At 34.4% G+C, this 22,244-nt stretch overlaps 1 protein-coding gene across 3 annotated transcripts in view; it reads left to right on the plus strand.

The window, feature by feature from the left end:
- Nucleotides 1–1,598: 1,598 nt before the first annotated feature.
- Nucleotides 1,599–22,244, plus strand: part of LOC106876440 (uncharacterized) — a 195,197-nt gene continuing 174,551 nt past the window's right edge. For 2 of the 3 annotated variants that reach the window (XM_014924998.3, XM_089351494.1), the window contains exon 1: nucleotides 1,599–2,173. The gene's annotated coding sequence lies outside the window, so the exon portion shown is untranslated. Of the gene's footprint in view, nucleotides 2,174–2,208; nucleotides 2,292–22,244 lie in introns of those variants that run through there. The other variant, XM_089351493.1, reaches the window with a different exon arrangement.

Consider the following 22,244-nt stretch of genomic DNA (forward strand, 5'->3'; position numbering starts at 1 on the left):
ACCCAAATACTAAATCATGAATTTGTATATACTCTTTTACTTGTTTCAGTCATTTGACTGCGGCCATGCACCTTTAGTCGAGCAAATCGATCCCAGGATTTATTCTTTGTAAGCCTAGTACTTATTCTATCGGTACCTTTTGCCGAACCGCTAAGATACGGGGACGTAAACACACCAGCATCGGCTGTCAAGCGATGTTGGGGGGACAAACACAGACACACAAACACATATATATATACATATATACAACAGGCTTCTTTCAGTTTCCGTCTACCAAATCCACTCACAAGGCTTTGGTCGGCCTGGGGCTATTAGTAGAAGACACTTGCCCAAGGTGCCACGCAGTGGGACTGAACCCGGAACCATGTGGTTGGTAAGCAAGCTACTTACCACACAGCCACTCCTGTGCCTTATTATAGAGTATTGTTATAATTCATCTGTTTAAAATGTTAGTTTTGTGCATATAAAATGCCAAAAATGTCTAGCTGTTTGTTTACTTTGTGAATAGAAAGCATGACAATGAATTTACCAAAGAGGTGTTTGGTATGAAAATGAATTTATTGACGAAGTATGATTTGGCTGGCAAGATAATTAATTGCTTAATGATGAAATTAACTGGCTAGAAAAATTATAGATAATGTATTTACTGCAATCTAATTATCCACAATGAATTTATGAGATGTGTGAATTCACTTGTGTGATGTATGTATTTGTCCTGTATGCATGTATCCATATCTATTTAAGTGTGTCTATACATGTGTCAAAAAATACATTTATATATGTGTTTGTATGGTTGTATGCATGTGTGTATGTGTGTGCATGTGTGTGTATGTGTGTGTATGTGTGTCCATATAGATTTGTGTAAATATATGTGACTATATATATATATATATATATATATATATGTGACTATATATATATATATCATCATCATCATCATCATCATAATCATTATCATTTAACATCTGCTTTCCATGCTGGCATGGATTAGATGGTTTGACAGGAGCTGGCTAGGCAGAAGACTGCACTGTTTGTTTCGGCAGGGTTTTTATACCTGAATGCCCTTCCTAACACCAATCACCTCACAGAAATTATTGAAATTAGTAATTACTCATTTTACCCCATTCTAGACATTTTTGGAAACTTGAAAATGATCAAATTAGACATTAGTGTGGGAGAAAATTGACTTGGAGACATTAAGTCTCCAAGAAAATCCAACAGAAAAAAGAATATTGATTGTAAAAAAAAAAAAAAAAAAAAAAAAAAAAAAAATCATCCAGAAATATTTTAGCGACCTCAATTACAATCGGGTCAAAACTGAGGGGAAATTTCTTGAAAGAAAGTACCTGTCATCTATGTTTCAGACTCTCTCAACTTCAACAAATATGCAGACCAATTTTTACTCCAAGAGATAATGCAACAATGCAAAATTATGATGCAATACTTGCAACGTAGTGACTTCAAACAGGTTGGGAGAAAATAATGAGAGTTCAGAAATTACTCATTTTACCCCGGTTACAAACCCACCAACATACACACCCAATACCTTCCAAGAAAAAGAACTTAAATGAAAATAAGGTCTGGTGTTTTTTTGTTTTTTGTTCCTTACTTATTTTTCATTATATATTTTGGTGGGCAAAAACCGATCTATTTTATGTGTCCTTGAAGGATGACTAGCAAAATTACCAATGATAAGATTTGAACTGAGAACGTAAAGAACCGGAAGAAATATTTTTTTATTTCTTTACTGCCCACAAGGGGCTAAACATAGAGGAGACAAACAAGGACAGACAAAAGGATTAAGTCGATTATATCAACCCCAGTGCGTAACTGGTACTTAATTTATCGACCCCGAAAGGATGAAAGGCAAAGTCGACCTCGGCGGAATTTGAACTCAGAACGCAATGGCAGGCGAAATACCGCTAAGCATTTCGCCCGGTGTGCTAACGTTTCTGCCAGCTCGCCGCAAGGCCTTTCGTCCGACGCTCGTAGCGAATGTGCCAATCCCACCAACCAATGTCAAACTGTCGCAGTTACCGTTGGTATTCGACGACAAAATTCAATAATTACTGACGAAATACGTGTCGTTCAAACCACAGTAGCGAATGTTTCTAATCATTTTTCCTACAACGTTTCACAGATTAAGAAGATACGGTCTTTATCTCCTGGCGTGGTAAGTAAACACCAATATTTAATTGCATCTTGCACTTTAGGAAGGACGCTCCAATGGTGCCGCGATTATTTCTATTACTTTTATTGAATTTCATTATTTGTTGAAGCAGAAGCATGTGGTGAGTTATTATAAGTAAATCCTCATATAGAAAACGTATGATGTTAGACATAAATGTCATTTATTAACATAGATATTCGTATATTGAATAAGTTTTATGCTCATACAGAATCACGGTTTTATCAAAGTTACAGAACAGAAGAATTTTGTGGAAAAATTCTTAAATGAAATTAAGTGTTTTCTTTTAATTATTTTTTCCCTCCTCTGTTGTTTTCAACAGGAGCTTTTTGAGAAACGTGTCGTGAATATTTTTAATCACTTTTCAGATATATTTTTTGTAGAAATTTTTGGGATTTAAGATAGTAAATATATTCATACATATTGGTTGATTTGCATGGCATTTTTTTTCACTTTCATTTTCGTCAAAATAAGTTAGCTTTTGAAAATCAATTATATAAGTTATTTCTTTATATGTTTCTCGAAAGATCTATTTTAGGACAGGGTTTAAAAGATGTATTTTTTTAATTGTAGTTTTGAGGTAATTTAATATTATTTTTTTAAAGTCTGGTACTTAGACTAATAGAATAAGTACCATGCTTAAAAATATGTTTTGGGGGTCGATTTCTTCGACTAAAATTCTTCAAGGCAGTGCCCCAGCACGGTTGCAGTTTATTGTTTCAGTCCAATGACTGAAAACACATAAGATAAAAATACATATTTAGTGGTTTCTGTAAACTGATGTGACTCTATTCTTTTTCTCTAGCTCCCCTGCTCAACATTAATTTATTAATTAAAGTTTATTCCCTAATATTCATATTGAATGTCATGTTATTTTTTTTTTAAAAAGCAAGAAGAAAAAAAAGTGTCTTCTATATTCTTGCCAACCCCTGAACATCTTGCAGTATTTAAACGATTATATCATATCTCAAAATTAAATTAATAAATGCCAAAAGCTTACAATCTTTAACAGCCCCTATTCCAGATCACAACTACAAAATTTTTTTATTATGCCCCATAGTCCGGGTACACCTGTCCTTTCGTCATTCTTATTCAATCTCGACCTTTCTAAACACATCACTGACACTTATCCCCAATTATTTAATTCCTCCACACAATTACAACCGTGTAAGAGACCCACCACGTACAGGAGCTTTTTATATTTCTTTCGGCATCAACCATCAGATATGGAAGACCATGAAGTCCTGTATGTTCCGACTTCCTTCTTCCAAATAAACCAGGAGTCGGTAACTTTTCTTGTGATTTTTAAAAAATCATATTTGCTTATGGTTCTCATGTGAATCATATCAACTCTGACAAAGGTATTATACATATATAATATCTCTGTGCAGTTTGCTATGTCCGTCATTTGGTAATACTTAATGTAAGCACAAATGACAAAAGTGATGAGACACGACTACCTAAAAGCTAGTATACATTATACTTGAAAAAATTTAAAGAGAAGGTTAGAAACCCACAGATAGCACCTGGCCCGCTTGTTGTCAACCACTGGATATTAAAAGAAATGGTTATATATATTTTTATTAATGTTAATATTGAGTGTCTTAAGTGACCAGTAATAAAGTCACAATTATTTATGGTGGCCGATAATAAAGTCACAGGGACAAAGAAGTCACAATTAATTTATTGGATCCGGACAAAACCCTTGACTTATTTTTATCTAGATTTGGTCACACGTATATATTCCGCATTTTAACGTGTATAAGGAACCATTTTTTTGTCAAAAATTAGGTTAAAAAATTATGGGAGTTTCTTATAGATGAATAGTATTACAATCCCTTACAAAAACATTTCTTCCAAATTTTAAGCCCCCAAAATTAGGGTTTCCTAATACACGTTAAAATCCAATAATCCCTGGATGGAGTTTAAGGATTTTTGTTATTATTTCTATATTTTTCCTACATTATATCAGTACAGGTCAATGCCCCCCCCCCAAAAAAAACTGGTTCACCGGTGAGCATCATTAGTCTGTGGCCGGCATAATGGGATAGGAGCTTTATTTGCATATTCAAAATGTTGGATCTAGTTCAAAACGGGGGCACCAGTTTTCATTTATGTTTTATGTAGTGTTTTTGGTACCGAAAGACTTTCAAACTTCGTATACTTATCTATTTTGTGTTATAGAACAGAAAAAAATTTTTGTATTCGAATTAATTTCATGTAAAAAATTGTCTTATTTCGATAATTTCAACCAATCACTGACAAGTATTCAGCTGTTTATAGTTACTCCTTTGGGAGTTTAAGCGGTGTAAAGCGTATTTAATCTCCATTACTTCTGACATTTTGCAGAGAGGCAACACACGTGTGTTCGTTTTCCCTAACCCTAAAAAACCAGGCCTTGTGCCTATAATAGAAAGATTTATTAGCTACTGCCAATATGCTTCAGCCATTTTTTGACAAGGAAATAATAATTTTATCACCGCCAGAATCGTTTGTTTACGTAGTCAGCACTTAATGTATTCGGCTGAATGGACGTCAGTCAGTGGTTGAAATTACAGAAATACGACAACTTTAACATGAAATAAATTGCAATATAATAATTTTTCTTAAGAAGACTAAGAGAAAAAGATGTTTTATATGACACATTCTACCAATGTCCCAAGTTTCAAAGTGTTTCGTTAAGAAAATACTGGTGCCCCCGTTTTGAACTAGATCCACAATGTTTCCCGTAAACAAATCTAAAAGGTATATAGTTTTAGGGAAAAGAACCAAGGTTCATGAACTCATCGATGAAAATCCACTATCACATATAGAAAAATTAATAATTAGAAGCACAATATATATATATATATATATATATATATATATATATATATATATATATACATATATATATATATATATATATATTACTCTGTGAAACTTAATTTAATTTTAATAAATTGACTTTAATTGAGTTTATACCTGTAATTTTTAATTTTATCCCTAATATTATTATATATATATATATATATATATATACACACACACACATATCTTGTTTCAGTCATTAGACTGCGGCCATGCTGGGTTACCACCTTGAATTTTCGGTCTAATGGATCGACCCCAGCACATTTTTTTTTCTTTTTCGTTAAGCCTGGCGAGTTTCGTGCATAAGAACTTAGCAACTAGTTCGTTTAGTGCTTGCGCACGAAGCACGCGGTACGTGTTCCAAGCGGTAACGCATGAAACTCTCGGTCCTTGAGTCACTTTTGTTGCCTCTACTAAATTATCAGTAAAAAAATATATATATATACTCATATTTTGAGTTCTATTTCCCCTGTTTGCATCACTCACACACATACAAACATTTATATAAAATTAAAGTTTCGAAATTAGACGTCAGGTGCTGAACAGGGAATACAATATTTGGGTTGTTCGAATTGTATTTTGTCCCTTCTCTCGACACCAAAGCTTTCAGTTTTTGCTGTGTTAATATTTAGTATGGGACAATATGTCTAATTTGACTCGGCTACGTTTCAGATTCTTCCAGTAAAAAATACAAAGATACAATAGAAAACGCTTGAAGTTTCTATCGACAATCCCTTTCGTCCGGTTTCACTGTTTCCGAATTCCCAAGAAAAATAAAGCATCCTTTCTAATATTGAATTCAAACGTTTTAACCTTTTGCCTTTCCAAAGCATTTTCATAAGTTTGTCCTTAAACATCCATGCTTATTTTCAGAATTTTAGTAAGCCGCCCTTGTTTTATATATCTTCTGAAGAATATAAAGATTTCGTTTCATAAATCCCAAGTTATTCTGGTGGTTGAAAAACACTGGAATTGTGTATCACATTGCGGTTTCCAATCACTGGGCCGTACAGAAAAATAAATTCTAAAATTTTTCTTTTATTTTACTCATTGCAGTCTGTAGGGGTGGGGGTTATATATAATATACCACACATAATATATATAGATAATATATATATAATATATGGATAATAGATAATATATATAGATACTACACACACTCTTATACACACACATATATATATATATAGGCCTATAATAATTAAGTTACATATTATACAGTTTATTGTTTTATTTTGTGCCTGATCCACCAGTCCGTGGGAAAATCGTCTGGCATGAAACCGGTCCACAGAAAAATATCGGGAATGTATGATATATATATATGATGCATGGGCAGCAGAGAAAATATGTCCCGAGTATCGCATGTGACACACAAAATAGGTGAAGGATTAAAAGATTTTTTGTCAGATTTTTGTATAAATTTTTTGGATTTGAATAAAAGTTTGAGGCACGAGAGATTTTAGGTTTACGTTTTCTGCTAGTTTCTTGTTTCTAAATAATAATTTAGTGGTGTGCGTAATGGCTCTTCAAAAACTCCCATTTCTCCTTCTCTATAAAAACCCGTCTGCGCGCATATGTCGGAGATTAGTCTTGCTATCAAAAACTAATAGGCACCTTTGTAAAGAATGTTTTTTGTTTTTTCCTAATTCTAAACTTTTTCTGAGGGATGCGAAAAAATAGGCTGTTATGAAAATCATGGAACACGTATATTATTTAGTTGATAGTTTATCCTCATCGATAGTGTGTGTTCACCATAACTTACTAGCTAATATCAAACCCAATAATTTATTTCACTAAAATCCTGATGCATTGTAGCTGAGAACACAACCGAAAAAAAACTTCTATTTCTACATAAATATACCATAAAAACCTTTATATGAAAGGAAGAAACAAAATTCAACCTAGTCCCGTGCAAGACAATAAAGAGAATCTTGAAAATATTTGGACAACAAATTGAGATAGAATTCCCAAAAGGGAAACATGAGCAATCCCATACGCATCACAATAATGACTGGATCTTGTTAAATTTCTCTCAACCACTTGAAATTTAAAAAAATTTCATAAGGTTTATATTTTAAAAAATGTAATTCTAATAGTTTTGCATGACACTTTCTTATTAATTTCTAGAACAACACAAATGAATGCAGTTTTCGTCGTCAGTATGCAAAACAACATCAGGACTACATGTATGAAAATAATCTGGTGAATATTTGAAATACTTCAAATGGTTGCAAGCAATTTAACAAGATCCCAACAATTTAATCTAAACGGACGTAGACATACCGTCTTCAGGCTTTCTTGTAGAAATCCATGTTTCAATGCTATAACTACAGACGGGTGCCCCTCCCTTACGGTGTTTCGTTCGTAACTTTCTGAAAGATGCATATTTTCTAATGAAATTTTTCAGATATACGTTTTCGATGGGTAAATTATGATTTTTTGTTAATGATAAGAAGAAAAAAAAATACGATTGCAGCATGGAAGACACATTGTTCTTTCTAGAACACACGCGCACACACACACATACTCACACTCACACACACAGAGTCCTGTTAACTTATTGTTATTTGGTGTCAAAGTTGAACCTTCGTGTGTTTTTGAATTACAAATATGTCTTCCACACGGCAATCGTTTTAGTTTCAACACAGTCGCAGGCATACCTCCGAAATTTATTCATTCATTTTTCTCTTTTATAAGTTTCGGATCATTGTCGATTTCTCAAAATTTAGTTGTGTATGAGAACTATCTTTAAAAACGCATGATTTTAAGGGATATTTTACAGAAATGTGTTTTCGATCTGAGGGCCGGATAAAGAAGGAAATTATTAAAGTTACGGAAATTGGCGGTAACAAAGCGAGCGGAGGGAACGATCTGAAATTCTTCCTTTTTTTTTTTTTTTTTTTTTTTGCGTCCTTGAAAGCACTTCTATGCAGCCCCAAGTCCACTGCTCACATTTCTTATTTTAATTGTACTCTTTCTTCACTGATTTATTTCATTATTTCAGTCATTTCATTTACCATCCGGGTGATCACTTCTGTGAGAACCCATTAGATGTTAGATATCCACAGTAACATCCCTGGCAACTTTAGCTCCTCTGCCCCATCTCTACTAACATCATAAACTAAAGACAATTATCAAGATTGGCAAACAATGCTTCATATTCCAAATCATACTCACACACTCATGCTCTTGCTCGATGAGGCTAGGGTCATGCCAAGTCAGTGGTCCCAGAGGCATTATTGTGCATAGAGCCGACTAGGTCCACCAGTGACCCCCAATTGCTAGTGGTCTCATGCCAGCCCCTTTGCATCCTCCAAGAAGATGTCAGGTCTCTGGAGATCTTTAATCATATCCAGCCATCTGGTGCTGGGCCTGCCACAGGGCCTCTTCCAGGCCTCAGATGCTGCTTCAAACAAGGTAAGACCCTGGTAGGATGGTCTGGCAGGAGGAAGAGAGCATGTCCGTACCAGTGCATGTTGCAGACGGCTATGAGGCTGCAGGCTGATGCATGTGCACACGCAACTCTTCAGTCAACTAGAAGTTTGAATACTTCCCACTAATTTCTCAAATGTCAATCACTCAACTGAACTTTTATTCACACCACTCTCACTTTGGATGACTGTTGCTGATTAATTCATGCAATACTATCACACTTTCATCCCATCACCTCTTGGTCCTTTATTCCTCACAACCCACACTTCACTTTCTAGATCTCTACATCTTCTTGTCCCCAACTTTCTACCTATCATACCTACCACCACCTTTTTTTCTGGGTTTTTTTTTTTTGTAACTTTTGCCATCCATTACTTCTTCAAAAGTAATGGATGACAGAAACGTTTTCACTGTTCAGGACAATCATACTTATTGACAACCATAAACTTGCTCTCTTGTCTACTATACCAGCTGGCATTGTCTTGTTGACAATTTGTACAACATATTGAGATGAAGTTCAGCTGTGATCGTACTAGTTCAGTAGCTGAAAGGACATGATATTTTTCACAATGTATCTTATCTTTTAATTTCTTGTTCTGTACAAAGAAATGTATGATGACCTATCATAATTAAATGCACTAAAATTTGTCAATATTTTGTTTGGCATGATTAATCCACTTAAAGTTGGAATAAAGCTTATCAATATACTTCAGTATTACACTATCAAGTGTCTACTACAAGTAAGAAAATCTACATTAGGTGAGAGAAGTGTAACACACATTCTCCACCTGTTTTCTCAGGTTTGTTTTGTGGTTATCAAGACCTTTCTTGTCAGAAATTTCTGAAAAAGCACTGATAATTTCTTATGATATGACAAGAAAAAAAAAACATGTCTGCTAAATTAAAGACAATGCCAATGAAGTATCTGCACATTTTTGCATAGGTCTCCTCTTCCTTAAGTTATATAATTATGGGATCCATGGTCAATATGACCACTTGTGTGGTTGGTATTTGCTTGTTTGTATGCTAAAATCAAGGTTGACTGCATCTACCAAGCTACCAGTATCATACGATTTGCTGGGTTTCATTTGAATGGCAAAGTCATGGTTTTATTTGCTTGTATACTTTGCTTCTTTATTTGACTGTATGGAAAATGACTGTGTCCTGGAATATCTTTTAGTTTACTGATGTCAGTGCAATGGTCTGGTCTGTCATTATTATTGTTTTGTGTCTATGTCGGGTCTTCTAACTTTTGTTGCAATCTTGCATGATTTTTGTATCATTTTCCAAATCCTCCAAACAGTAAAAGCAATTCTAAATGCCCCAATAATATGTATTTGTGGAAAAGCAAATGAAAAGGTCAAATTTTTAAAAATAACTTTTACAAATGATTATTGTCATGTATATTTTTGGCATTTTGGTAAATGATTTTGATCTATTGAAGTTATCTGTATTCTATTATCAATCTGTCAGATTTGTTTCCTGTGGTATTGTATGTAGGATGGTTTTTCTTTTTATAACTTTGCATGAGTATTTTTCCAGCTGGATACCCTTCCTACTACTTAATCTGAAGTGCAGGTGACACTTTAGTCAACTGAGCTAAAATGTGGCTAAATGTTGCTTCAATCTTATAGCTACTATGCTCATTTTTTCACCAAAACTCAGCTAACCTTATCAACTATGTTACATCAGCTGTACATTTGATGTGTTAATTTGCTAATCTTCATCTTGTCACATCATTCATTTCGTGCTTTCATGATTCCAGTTAGTAGTTATTGCTCCTACTTCACAAATGAATATTGTGTAATATTAGGAAGGCATCCAGTTTTAGAACTTTTGAATGAATCATTGATGCAATTCTTTGATTTTGTCGAACCTTTTACTTTATAGATTGTACTGAAAAGTGGGAACATACTGCTTTGATTGCCCCTACATATTTGAAAACAACTAAAAAATTACCCAGCTTGAAAAATATTTTAGGCTCCTTTGTACAATTTCTTTATCATTAGTTAAGGCCCAGCTAAGAAAGATAAATAAATATTTTAATTTTTTTTGCAATCATTATGAAGCCATTGTATTATCATTGGGTCCCTAACAAACATTGATAATATCACTTGAGTAAAACAAAATGAAAATGCTAGATATATTGCAATTATAGATAAAAGTTGGTTTGGTGATAAGCAAAGGTTATTGATAAATGGTAGAGAAATGTGCCAAAGGGGACTTTGAACAAAAAATATAGGTGATTGGGATATTGATAGGGGGTACAGATTAGAGGTGACTTTAAAGGCTTCATCAGACTAGTAGCAGCAGAGATGTAACAGCAGTGATGATTACCAGTGAAATGACATGATACACATTTATGACTGCAAGTGTACAATTAGCAAATCACTTCTAAAGGGAGAAGATTTTGAAATTGTAGCCATCTTTTATTTATTTATCAAATTTTTGTGTGGAAACTTTATCCTTTTTTTTGTTTGTCCCCCCCCCCTTTTCACTATATATTCACTATAATATTATACATTAGTCCTCCTGGCATTTTGAATGATTTAATTAAACCAATACCTTTTTTCATTATTCATAATTACTTTCAGATTCTAATAGCATATTTGCCTGTATTTATAAATGTTTCCAAATAACTGGCTTAGAGGTTTGGGATTTTGTTTTATATTTATCCTTTTTTCACTAATTTATCTTAGGGATTTTACTCTTAGCCTTTTCAAACTTGCCATTTCACAGTGGTAATCCCCTCATCTGGGATGTCACATGCATTAACACCTTCTCCAACAGCAACCTGGTGTTTGCAACTGCCTGCCCAGTCTTAACTGCTTGTCAAGCTGGGAAGGACAAAAGGTCAAAATATCAGCCACTCTTTTCTCAGCTCTCAGACCACATCCTTGTCACTGCTATCAGAGTAAAGATGACTATCCTCAAGTGCAAGCCCCGTCTCTCTCGCCATACTCCTGAGCAATACCTCTTCCATTTTGTCCACTGAGACTATGAGGCAGTCTAACAAGCCTTTTTAGATATTACTTGTTATGTATTGTTTGAGTTAACCAGTCATAAACTAATCCTTATAGAACTGCTATTTTGTGTGTACTATTTTTACCAAGTGATGATGGTGACGCAGCTGCGGAATTTTGATCCCTTTCACAGAATCTTTTATTTAGTAAACATTTCCTGACAAGAAATGAGAACCCAGGTTCAGAATTTCCCCAAGACACCTGATGAAGGCTGGAGGGTATATCAGCCGAAACATTGTGTTAACAACAAACAAGATGAGGACAAATATCCATCAAATGTAAATAACATACATAATTCCTCATCTCTTAAATATAGAACTGTATTTTGGTGATTTGTTGTACTTGAGAAGATGTGCCAAGCTCAGTGAAATCATGGCTGTGACCTGTGCTAGTGATGCACAATGGGCGCCTGTGCTGGTGACGCATGGTGGACACCCATGCCAGGCAACGCGTGACAGGCACCCATACCAAGCTATGCGGGACTGGCACCCATGCCAGGCATCACGTGATGGGCACCCGTGCCAAGCATCATATGAAGATGTTAACATTAGGAAGGGCATTCTGCCATAAAAACCAAACCAAAGCAGACAACTTCAGCCTGCTGCAGCTCTCCAGCTTCCCAGTTTAGGACAAACCATCTAACCCACACCAGCATGGAAAATGGACGTTAAATGATAATGATGATGATTTAGTCACATTTATCCCCTTCTCTCTCTCTCTCTCTCTCTCTCTCTGTCTCTCTCTCTCTCTCTCTCTCTCTCTTACAGTGTACACATAGACTGGTGACATAAAATGTAAAATTTGTATACTATTTAAATATACTCTGATTCATAATACATTAAAACACTACACATAAGGTATAGTCATAGGTGCAAAACCAGAAAAAAAGCTATGCAAGGTTATTGTCCTTGAGAAAGTTATTAGCATCTCATATTTGTTCCCTATAAATTTGGTGGTTTAACTTTGGAATTGTTGCTAGTATCATTAATAGGATTGTTGTTATTCTTATATTTATAATTAATTTATTCATAATTTCTCCACTATCATCAAATTTATTTTTATTATTCTTCTGTATACAATATGTAAGCATGTAAATGTAATGTAAATGTTGCATATATGAATTTTATCTGTGTCATTTTTAGCTGATTTTATATGCTGCCTATGGTCCTTGGATAGCTATTTGCTGAGAGCATAAATTAAACTTACTTCTTTTTTTAATTCTACCTCTCAGCTATAAGTTTATCACAAAATCTAAAAATGATTTTTCAGCAATCATTAATTCTACTACCCACCAGCTTTCTGGAAGCTAAACACTTCAGAAAAAGTATAACCACAGTTATTAACCTGAACAGTGAGCAAGTATGTATAGATGACTTGCCCATCTTTACATAACAAATCTTTCGTTGTGCCCCATGACACCAGCAATATGTACTGGCCAAACCAATAGGGTATTGGCCATTAGCCAAAGAGTCAATGATTCAAGTACAAGCAAGACGCTTAATTATTTCTAGCTCAGTACACCCGATTGTATATAGATACTATAAGAAAAGAGCAAAGCATAAGAAATATTTTTATTTGCAATGGTAAACTTAACCCTTTAACATCCATATTTCTTTGTTAAGCGTATTCTTATTTATTCACATTGTTTAGAATTAATCATGCATTATCTTGTAGCTTCAAGATTTCAGTAATGTGTTTGTATATTTTTAGAATGACATTGTAGAGTAGTATGAGATGTTGGATCTGGTCAGTTTTAACATAAAACAGGTAGAATATTTGGCTGGATTAAATGCTAAAGGGTTAGATCCTTTCATTAGTATAGCTTTAAAGTGTAGGGAAGACTCTAGATAAACTATCATCATCATCGTTTAACGTCCACTTTCCATGCTGGTATGGGTTGGACGGTTTGACTGAGAACTGGCGAGCCAGATGGCTGCACCAGGCTCCAATCTGGTCTAGCAGAGTTTCTACAGCTGGATGTCCTTCCTAACGCCAACCACTCCGAGAGTGTAGTGGGTGCTTTTACATGCCACTGGCACGAGGGCCAGTCAGGCGGTACTGGCGACGGCCACACTCAAATGGTGTTTTTTATGTGCCACCTGCACAGGAGCCAGTCCAGCGACACTGCCAATGACCTCGCTCAAATGTCTGTTTGGTGGTCCAACGCTGGTGCCATCCACTCCAGCTTTATTAGACCTGGTAAGTCAATTACAGCAGATATGTACATCAACCAGTTGGATGAAATGATGAGTGAACTTGCGACTAAACAACCAAAATTGGTCAATAGAGACAGGTCAATTCTCTTGCAAGACAACACTCGACCACATGTTGCACAAAGAACGCTACTCAAGTTAAATGAACTGAAGTTGGAAATACTCTGTCATCCACCATATTCACCAGACCTTGCACCAACAGACATTGCTCATCTAGGTGAAACTTAGTATTGACAACCATCTGTCTATCCCATGGTTATCAGTTCATCCTCATTTGTTATTGCAACCCTCTCCAATAGGATCTCATAGAAACAGTCCTTTTACTCAACTGCCAGTCCTGATTAGAGTATATAAGCAGAGGTCACTGTTGCTGTGATGTTGCCTATGATTAGTCTATCCCTAATTTTGTCACATACGTTGACTACCTCAATTACTCTATCCATTTCTCTGCCAACAAAATTCCTGCTCTACCAATTCCAGCACTGTTATATATCCTGATGAATTAGTATCTGTGTTTCTTGTTCATGAGCCATCTGGTTGAGGCTCTTCTCCCTCCATATTACACAGCACATATTTACTCACTTCTGCTGCCTGCTCTAGCATTTCTAGAGTCTTTCCAAACCTACCTTTCAAGTTTATAATAAATAGATATATCTTTTCAGGGCAACTTTGTCTTCTCTATTCTGTTTGATATTTTATAGTATTCATCTTCCTATTAATGTTCTTTTTATTACTGTTGCTATTTTAAAAGTGTGTGTCTTTACCATTGTTAATGTCATCATATATCAATAAAAGATCAAAATTGGGAGGGAACAACAAAAAAATGATCATCATTGTAGAAAATAACTGAATCATAAAATAACAAATTGTGATTACATGAATTTGTTTATATGTCATATTCTTTTATTCTTTTAGTTATAGGACTATAATAATATCTCATTACTTGTAGCTCACATTTCACATCAGTTTGAACTTCTATTTTGTCTTCTTATATATGAAAATATTTTGTTTTTGTGTGGGAAATTGAAACCATTCTCATCTGCATGTTTTAACACCTCCCTTTACACAACCAAGGACCATCTCCAGTCGGTTAATTTGCATCTGAGTTGCAGCATTATAGGTGGAGAATTTATTAGTACCTGTAATACTTGTCACTTGCGGCCATAATGCCTTCAAGACTATCTTTCAAAAAAAAAAACCTCAAAAGATATATTTATTCATCGCATAGTCTGCAACTTTGTCTTTCATCCTTTCTGAGCTGAAAGATAAATGTGCTGACCTGGTGGAAATATGAAAGCATTGGATGAGATGCTTTGCAATATTATTCCAGCATTTTGCATTTTTAGTTCAAATCTCACAGTGGCCTATTCAGGTGGTAGACTTAATCCATCATCAAGTTTTAACCTTGCCAGCTGACCTTCGGATGTCTATAGTAGGATTCACTCTCTTTCAAGCATTCAGACTAGTTTCTGGTTTGAGGATATTTTCTTCCTTCCTTCCACCACTTTGGAGTGGGGCCTGCAAGGGTCATGGGCAACAACACTACACTTTTTTTTTTTTTTAATTGGTTGGAAAAAGATTGACTGACTCTGAAAACTTTATTCTATAATAGCAACAGAAGTTTTCTTTACAGACATGTTCTGAATTGTGTGATATAGTTTACAGAAATTATTTGATAGTTCTTTTAATTCACAACACAATTGTTGATGGACAACAACAATTTGTTTAAAACCTGTTTCTTCTTGTTAGTATTTGCAGTCAAGCTATCTAGAACAAACCTGTTGCACATAAGAAGAATGCTGAACTTTTAGAAGTGGTCTGTACGTTCTCCCTACCTCATATGCTATGCTTCATCTAGTCAGACACCATAACAATAACATTGCAAGCACTGTTAGTGTGTTGTGTGAGATGACATACTTTCTCTGTTCATTGACCCCCTGCACACCTTGACTAGTCATGATTAATGAATGGTAGTGTAGTGTGGTACGACAAAGTGTCTGTTCTTTGATGACACTGTTACATACTGATATGCAATGATTGTTAGTGTGAAGTGTAATAGGAAACAGTCAGTAATGTATAGTGGGAACAGGTATGTGCTGCCTAGTTTATTATCCAGCTAGCTTTGTATGTTTAGTGGTGGATTTCGTTGACATATGGAAGACTGGATTCCTTGGCATTTGTCATAAGCACAGAATTTGGTCTTGGAAAAGAACTTAAGAAACTTATCATAGTCGATTTATAATTTGTTGTGGATTGTGATGATTGTGAATCCAGGCAGCTTTAATAAAGTCTGTGCAATATTTGCTCTCTCGTTGCTATCATGTGACCATCGACCATCTTTCTTTCTTTTCCTAACTTGTGTTTCTTTCTTTCTTTTCCTAACTTGTGTTTCTTTCTTTCCTTCTGATTCATTTGGAGGAATCAGATGCATTCTTGTCTGTCTCCTCTCCAAGCTTGTTCCTCTGCATTCGCCACCTCACCTAATTTAGGCTTGACAACCCCAAACTAAGGGTGTGACCTATCTACATGTATATACAATGCCTTGTGAAAAGGAAAAAGTGGATTAATTTTGAAGAATATTTACAGCAAGGAAAATACTGTGGTATTGTACATAAGGACTTATATAGGACTTTTATTGAAAGAAAATAGAAAAACTTGAATAGGTTAGACTGAAGAATGTATTGTACTTGGACAGTTCTTGAAGAGACATCTTGAAAAACAGTTGACTTGACAAGAAAAGAAAACATGTGGATAGTTTCAGGGAGATGGATGAATGTGTAACTGTGTAGGTAAATGGAGGTCATGACTAAGGAAATCAAATTTGAGAACGAACACTGATCTTCTCAGCACAGAGACAGGCCCAGAGAAGAAATAATGTCAAATCCTATGCATACAAAACCAGAGAATTTATATTAAATAGAATACGTGGTTAAATGGTGAAAGTGTAGTACATTTAAATAAAAAGAATGCAGTAAGTTAGCACTGAAGAAATTTAAGAGAAGACATGACGGTGTTACATAGATTATTCACTGGGAATATGGGGAAATAAATTAGAACAGATAGATAGCATGAAGATCAGCTTCCTAATGATATCAAAATTGGTTAGCATTTTATCATTTCATACAACAATAAAAAATGACCTGGTATTGTCATAGTGAACAATAAATCAAGAAAATGTGAAAATAATTGGTAATACCAATTCATGGAGAAATTAGAATTGGGATCAAGTAAAAGAATTAAGAGGCTTTCAAACATGAGATTGTAAATATTTGGCAAGTAAAGAAGATAGATAATAATACAAATAAGGATAAATCTTTAGGTATTATCCCTAATAGACTTAGAAAGTGTCATGTTGATTGGTCCATTTATTTTACTTTGGTGATGCAGAGAAAATAGATTTATTTCCCTTCATGTAAGTACGACAGATGGACCAAACAAAATAACTCTTGTAAAAAGAAGTCCCAACTCTCATTTAGCATCATTAGTAGTGAGTTCCCTAATGTGTTATGGTGGTCACCACATAATGACACAGAACTACAAGAGCTGAGAAATGCTGTGAAGCTAATGTGTATCTCACTCTCCTTAATAAATATAAACACAATGCATGTGACTGCAACCTGGAACTTAGTGAAAAAAGAATGCTTGAATGAGGAAGAATTTTCTGTAAACAGTTGAATTCATGATTTAAAAAATAATCAGCTAAACTAGTAATCCAAGTTATAACGGAACATTTCTAAACAACATTATTTGGAACAGCTAAAAAGTGTTAAAGCCTTAGAGTAACTACCATGCAAGGTACATATAAAAGGCTTTTGGACTGAAAATTGCAAGTAGTACTTCTCCTTTTCCTTAAAGATACCAAACTACAGTATAAGATCCCTGAATCAGGATAGAAAGTGATAATTTTTAACTTTAGCACATAAATTTGGGGAAACAGAAAATAATCAATTTAATCCAATCTCAGTACTTAACTGGTAGTTATTTCATAAACACTGAAAGGATGAAATGCAAAATTAATCCTAGTATGATTTGAACTCTGGTTTTAATGGAATAATATATGGCCCCTTTCAGCTCTTGACTATACATAAAAAAAATTTCAGGAAAACATCTGTTTTGTGTGTTGCAACATTTTCTCAAAACATGATCTGGTAATAATAACTCTGAATATATTGTATTTCCAATTTTCACAAATGATTTCAGTTAAAATGATTTATGAAAATTTTATTTATTCTCATATTACTCATACAAACAAGCCTTGTTTCCCTAAAACATGTAAAATAAATAACTTGTATTAAAAGTCAATAATTACAAACACCAACAAATGTAAGAAATATATTAAAAAGAAAGAAATCAAATTTCAGAAATAAAAATGAATCAGAATATTTCTGTAATATATTGCATTCTATAGAAATTTGTCTTCATTTGTTGTTTGGCTGAGCTAGAATGATAATAAAATTCAACTATTTAGTTAACCCTTTCATGATCATTTTCTTAATGTAACACACAGTCAGTATATGCATTAAACTAAATTTTAAAATAATTAAGTTTGGTGGGATTTAATAAAATTACATTTTCATTTCCAAGTTGTTTTGAATTAACGGGTTTTATGTGGAATGATGATAAAATGTTTTTTTATTTAAACTAGCAGTGCCTGTGGAAATTTCCCAGTTTCTTTGAAAACTGTAAGTTTGTTGGAAGTTTTTAAAGAACCATGAAATGCATAATTTCTTTTGAAATTTCATTTTCTGAAACTTTTCATTCTTAAGATGGTGTAAACTCCACATACGTAGTACTGAATGTACTGTCTTAGAACGGAACATCTTTGAAAGCTATATTCTTTGTTATACTTAAGCATTGCTGTCTATTATTTTTGTCTTTAAAAGAATGAAATAGAAGACTTTATAGTATTATTTTGCTATGGTACAACTACTCTTGGTTGAAATAGTTGTAGTACTTCAAGTACTAATACACTGTACTTCATTTATCTTTTCATATCAGGGAAAGTATATATGACTGAACTTACTCTATAAACAAAGTACAATAGCTGCCTCACAGAACTAGGTTAAAAAATAAAAATTGGTAATGTACATATTGCATTTGATTGAAAACATTTATCAGTCATTTGACTTATGAATAATATAAATGTTGTATCTATAATAGATTATGTCCTTGATTTCTTTCCATATTTTATCAGCCAGTTGTTTTACAAGTAATATTTTATTCATTATATTGTCTTTAATTTTATTCCACATTTGAAATGTTTCACATATAGACAATAGAAGATTATTATTTTAATGAACGTTATAAATCTGCAGTTTTCCTTTCATAGAAAAATTGTTATTAACGTACTAATCAACAATCAGAGATTATGGGGAAAAACATGGCTTTCTAAATTCTTCTAATGATATAAACCTTTTCAATGAAGTTTAGAATAAGTTAGGGTTAATAAAAGTTCTATTGTTTTAATGTCCACTTTTCCATGCTTGCATGGGTCAGACAATTTGTTGAAGCAGATTTTCTATGGCTGTCACCAACCCTCACCTGTTGCTTAGTAAGGTAATATTTTCAGATTATCAGGCAAGTTTTCATGGAAGATTGGAAATGAAGGACACTGGTTGCTTGATGGTCACATCTGCTTTCAAATATCACTCAATATCAAAGGCAAAAAGACAGTAGCATGCATGCATGCACTCTCTCTCTCACACACACACATGGGTTCCATCTACAAGACCCATTCACAAGGCTTTGGTCAGCCAGGGACTATGATGGAAGATACTTGCCCAAGGCGCCATACAATGGCTAGGAAATAAACTTCTTGCAACACAGCCTGACAAAGGTAAATGTTGGAAGAATTTTAATAGTGTTTGAAAATGTTTCCTAACCTTAAAACAAGTATAGTCATATAATGTTTGAAAAGGACTTCTTTTCTAAGCCCTTTGTTTTGTTAGCTGAAATAATTGTGGAAGTCTGTTTAATGGTTTAAAGATTTGTTACAATACACAACATTAGTTCTATAAAGAAATTAACGAGTGACACAAAAAGCAATTCTGTATATTTTAATTTATATTCATAGTCATATTACCATGCTCAAATTCTTCTCTAAGATTTTGATTCAATTATTGAATATTCTGCAGCATTTGATAACATTTCTCTAATGTAATAAACTTAAAATAATTAAGAGAAATTTTCATTTAGCTACAAGTAAATTATGTATATATATAATCTATTTTCACAATTTTATCTTTCTACGTTTATCACTGTAAATTTTTAGTACTTGAATTTTTAAATTTTATACTTGATTTAATGAAATTTGGAATTATCTATCTTTTGTTTTTAAATGTTACTAGAAATTTGTAACAAATTTCAAAACATTAATCTTTGTGAGGCAAAACACCAAATAAATTGTTGAATCCCTCAATAAAACAGAATTAAGGTAAATTATCAGAATTAGTGATAGCATTAACCACACCAAAGACTAGAGCTTGGTTTAGCTTGTGTAACATTCCTTGCAGTAACATTTGTGAACTCCTGTTGGTTTTCCTTTAACTACAGTTAATCTTTATGAGGAGCGGAGCAGAAGTGTTTTAATTTTTAATGCTGACATGTGAAGACATTCCTACTATAGGGACAAGGCCTGAAATTTTGATGGAAGAGGCTGATTGGGTATATCAGCTCCAGTGCTCAACTAGGACTTATATTATTGATCCCAAAAGAATGAAAGGCAAAAACTGACCTCAGCAGGATTTGAATTCAGAACTGAGTTGGAATACGAAGACATTGCATATGAGCTGTGTTGGTTGTCTCAGTTCAAATTATCATTTTCAATTTATAGACAGTACTCATGTCATTTTTATTTCTTGAAATTGCTGCTATGCATATTAGAAATTATATTTTGATATTACTATAATTTGAGATAGAGAATGAAATAGTAAATCAGTATTAATACGTAAACAGTGCAAGTGACAGCTGGTGAACATTTATCAAAAAGCCCCATATTTTCAATAAATAACTTCTGTTGTGGGAACCAACAATGAAATACAATTCATTTTCATTCTCTCTGTGTGCTTAGATTGTCCTAGATTTAACACACTGGTTGGTTTGCAGCAGTAGAAACTTTTATATTCTCAAAGTTGTTCATTGTATCACAAGAGCTGTGTCGAATATTTCTTCTATGATTAGTGCAAAATTACTACAACTAAGCATGGTGTATAATTTTTAAATGCTTTATACACACACAAACACACACACACACACACACATATATACACACACACAAACACATACACATGTACAGAAAATCGACTCCATCAACTGCCAATGGGGTGAGCTAGAGGTAGTAGATAGCTTCCGTTATCTAGGTGAGTTAGTAGCAGAGGTGGATGCTCTGAGAGCATAGCTGTGAGAATAGGATTAGGCTGGGCAAAGTTCAGAGAGCTCCTACCTCTGCTGGCAACAAAGGGGCTCTCTCTCTCAGAATGAAAGGTTGTATAATACTTGAGTGCGAACAGCTATGCTACATGGCAGTAAAACATGAGCTGTGATAGCCGAGGAGATGCATAGGTTTGAAAGAAATGAAGTCAGTATGTTTCATTCAATGTGCAATGTCAGTGTGCATATTTGACAGTGTAAGCATCTTGAGAGAAAAGTTAGGCATAAGAGGCATCAGATGTGGTGTGCAAGAGAGACAACTGTGCTGGTATGGTCATGTGATGTGCATGGACGAGGATAGCTTTGTAAAGAAGTGCTAATCTCTAACTGTGGAGGAAACCTGTGGAAGAGGAAAATTAAGAAGACATGGGACAAGGTGGTGAAGCATGATCTTCAAAATTTGGGCCTCACAAAGGCAATGATTTGTGACCGAGACCTTTGGTAATATGCTGTGCTTGTGAAAACCTGTCAAACCAAATAAAATCGTAGTCATGGCTGATACTGGTGGCCTGTAAAAACACCTTTCGAGCATTGAGCCTCACAGAGGCAAAGTGGCTGAGCTTCTTTTGAGTGTTGGGCATCACGGAGGCAATGACCAAGACATTTGGCATTGTGTCAAGCTTGAGAAGACCCATCAAGCCAAGTAAAATCACAGTCATGGCAGATACTGGTGTCGTGCAAATGACACCTGTGCTGGTGGCATGTAAAAACACCCATCACACTCTCAGAGTGGTTGGCGTTAAGAAGGGCATCCAGCCATAGAAACAATGTCAAATTTGAATGGAGTCTGGTGCAGCTTGCCAGGCCAGGTCAAACCGTCCAACTCATGCCAGCATGGACAATGGATGTTAAATAATGATATATATAATTTGTGTGTGTGTCTACATACATACATACACACACACACACACACACACACATGTATGGATTAAAACAGTTTGATTCACATTCGTTGGTACTCTTGAGTTTCAAGCATGATGCTAGTCTTCAGCCATTTTGAAAATGGCTGAAGACTAGTATATATATATATATATTTATATATATATATATATAATGTGTGGTAAGAAGCTTGTTTCCTAACCACATGATTCCACGTTCAATCCCACTGCA

The sequence above is a fragment of the Octopus bimaculoides genome, chromosome 4 (assembly GCF_046866305.1).
Source record: "Octopus bimaculoides isolate indiv1 chromosome 4, ASM4686630v1, whole genome shotgun sequence".
Taxonomy (NCBI): Eukaryota; Metazoa; Mollusca; class Cephalopoda; order Octopoda; family Octopodidae; genus Octopus; species Octopus bimaculoides.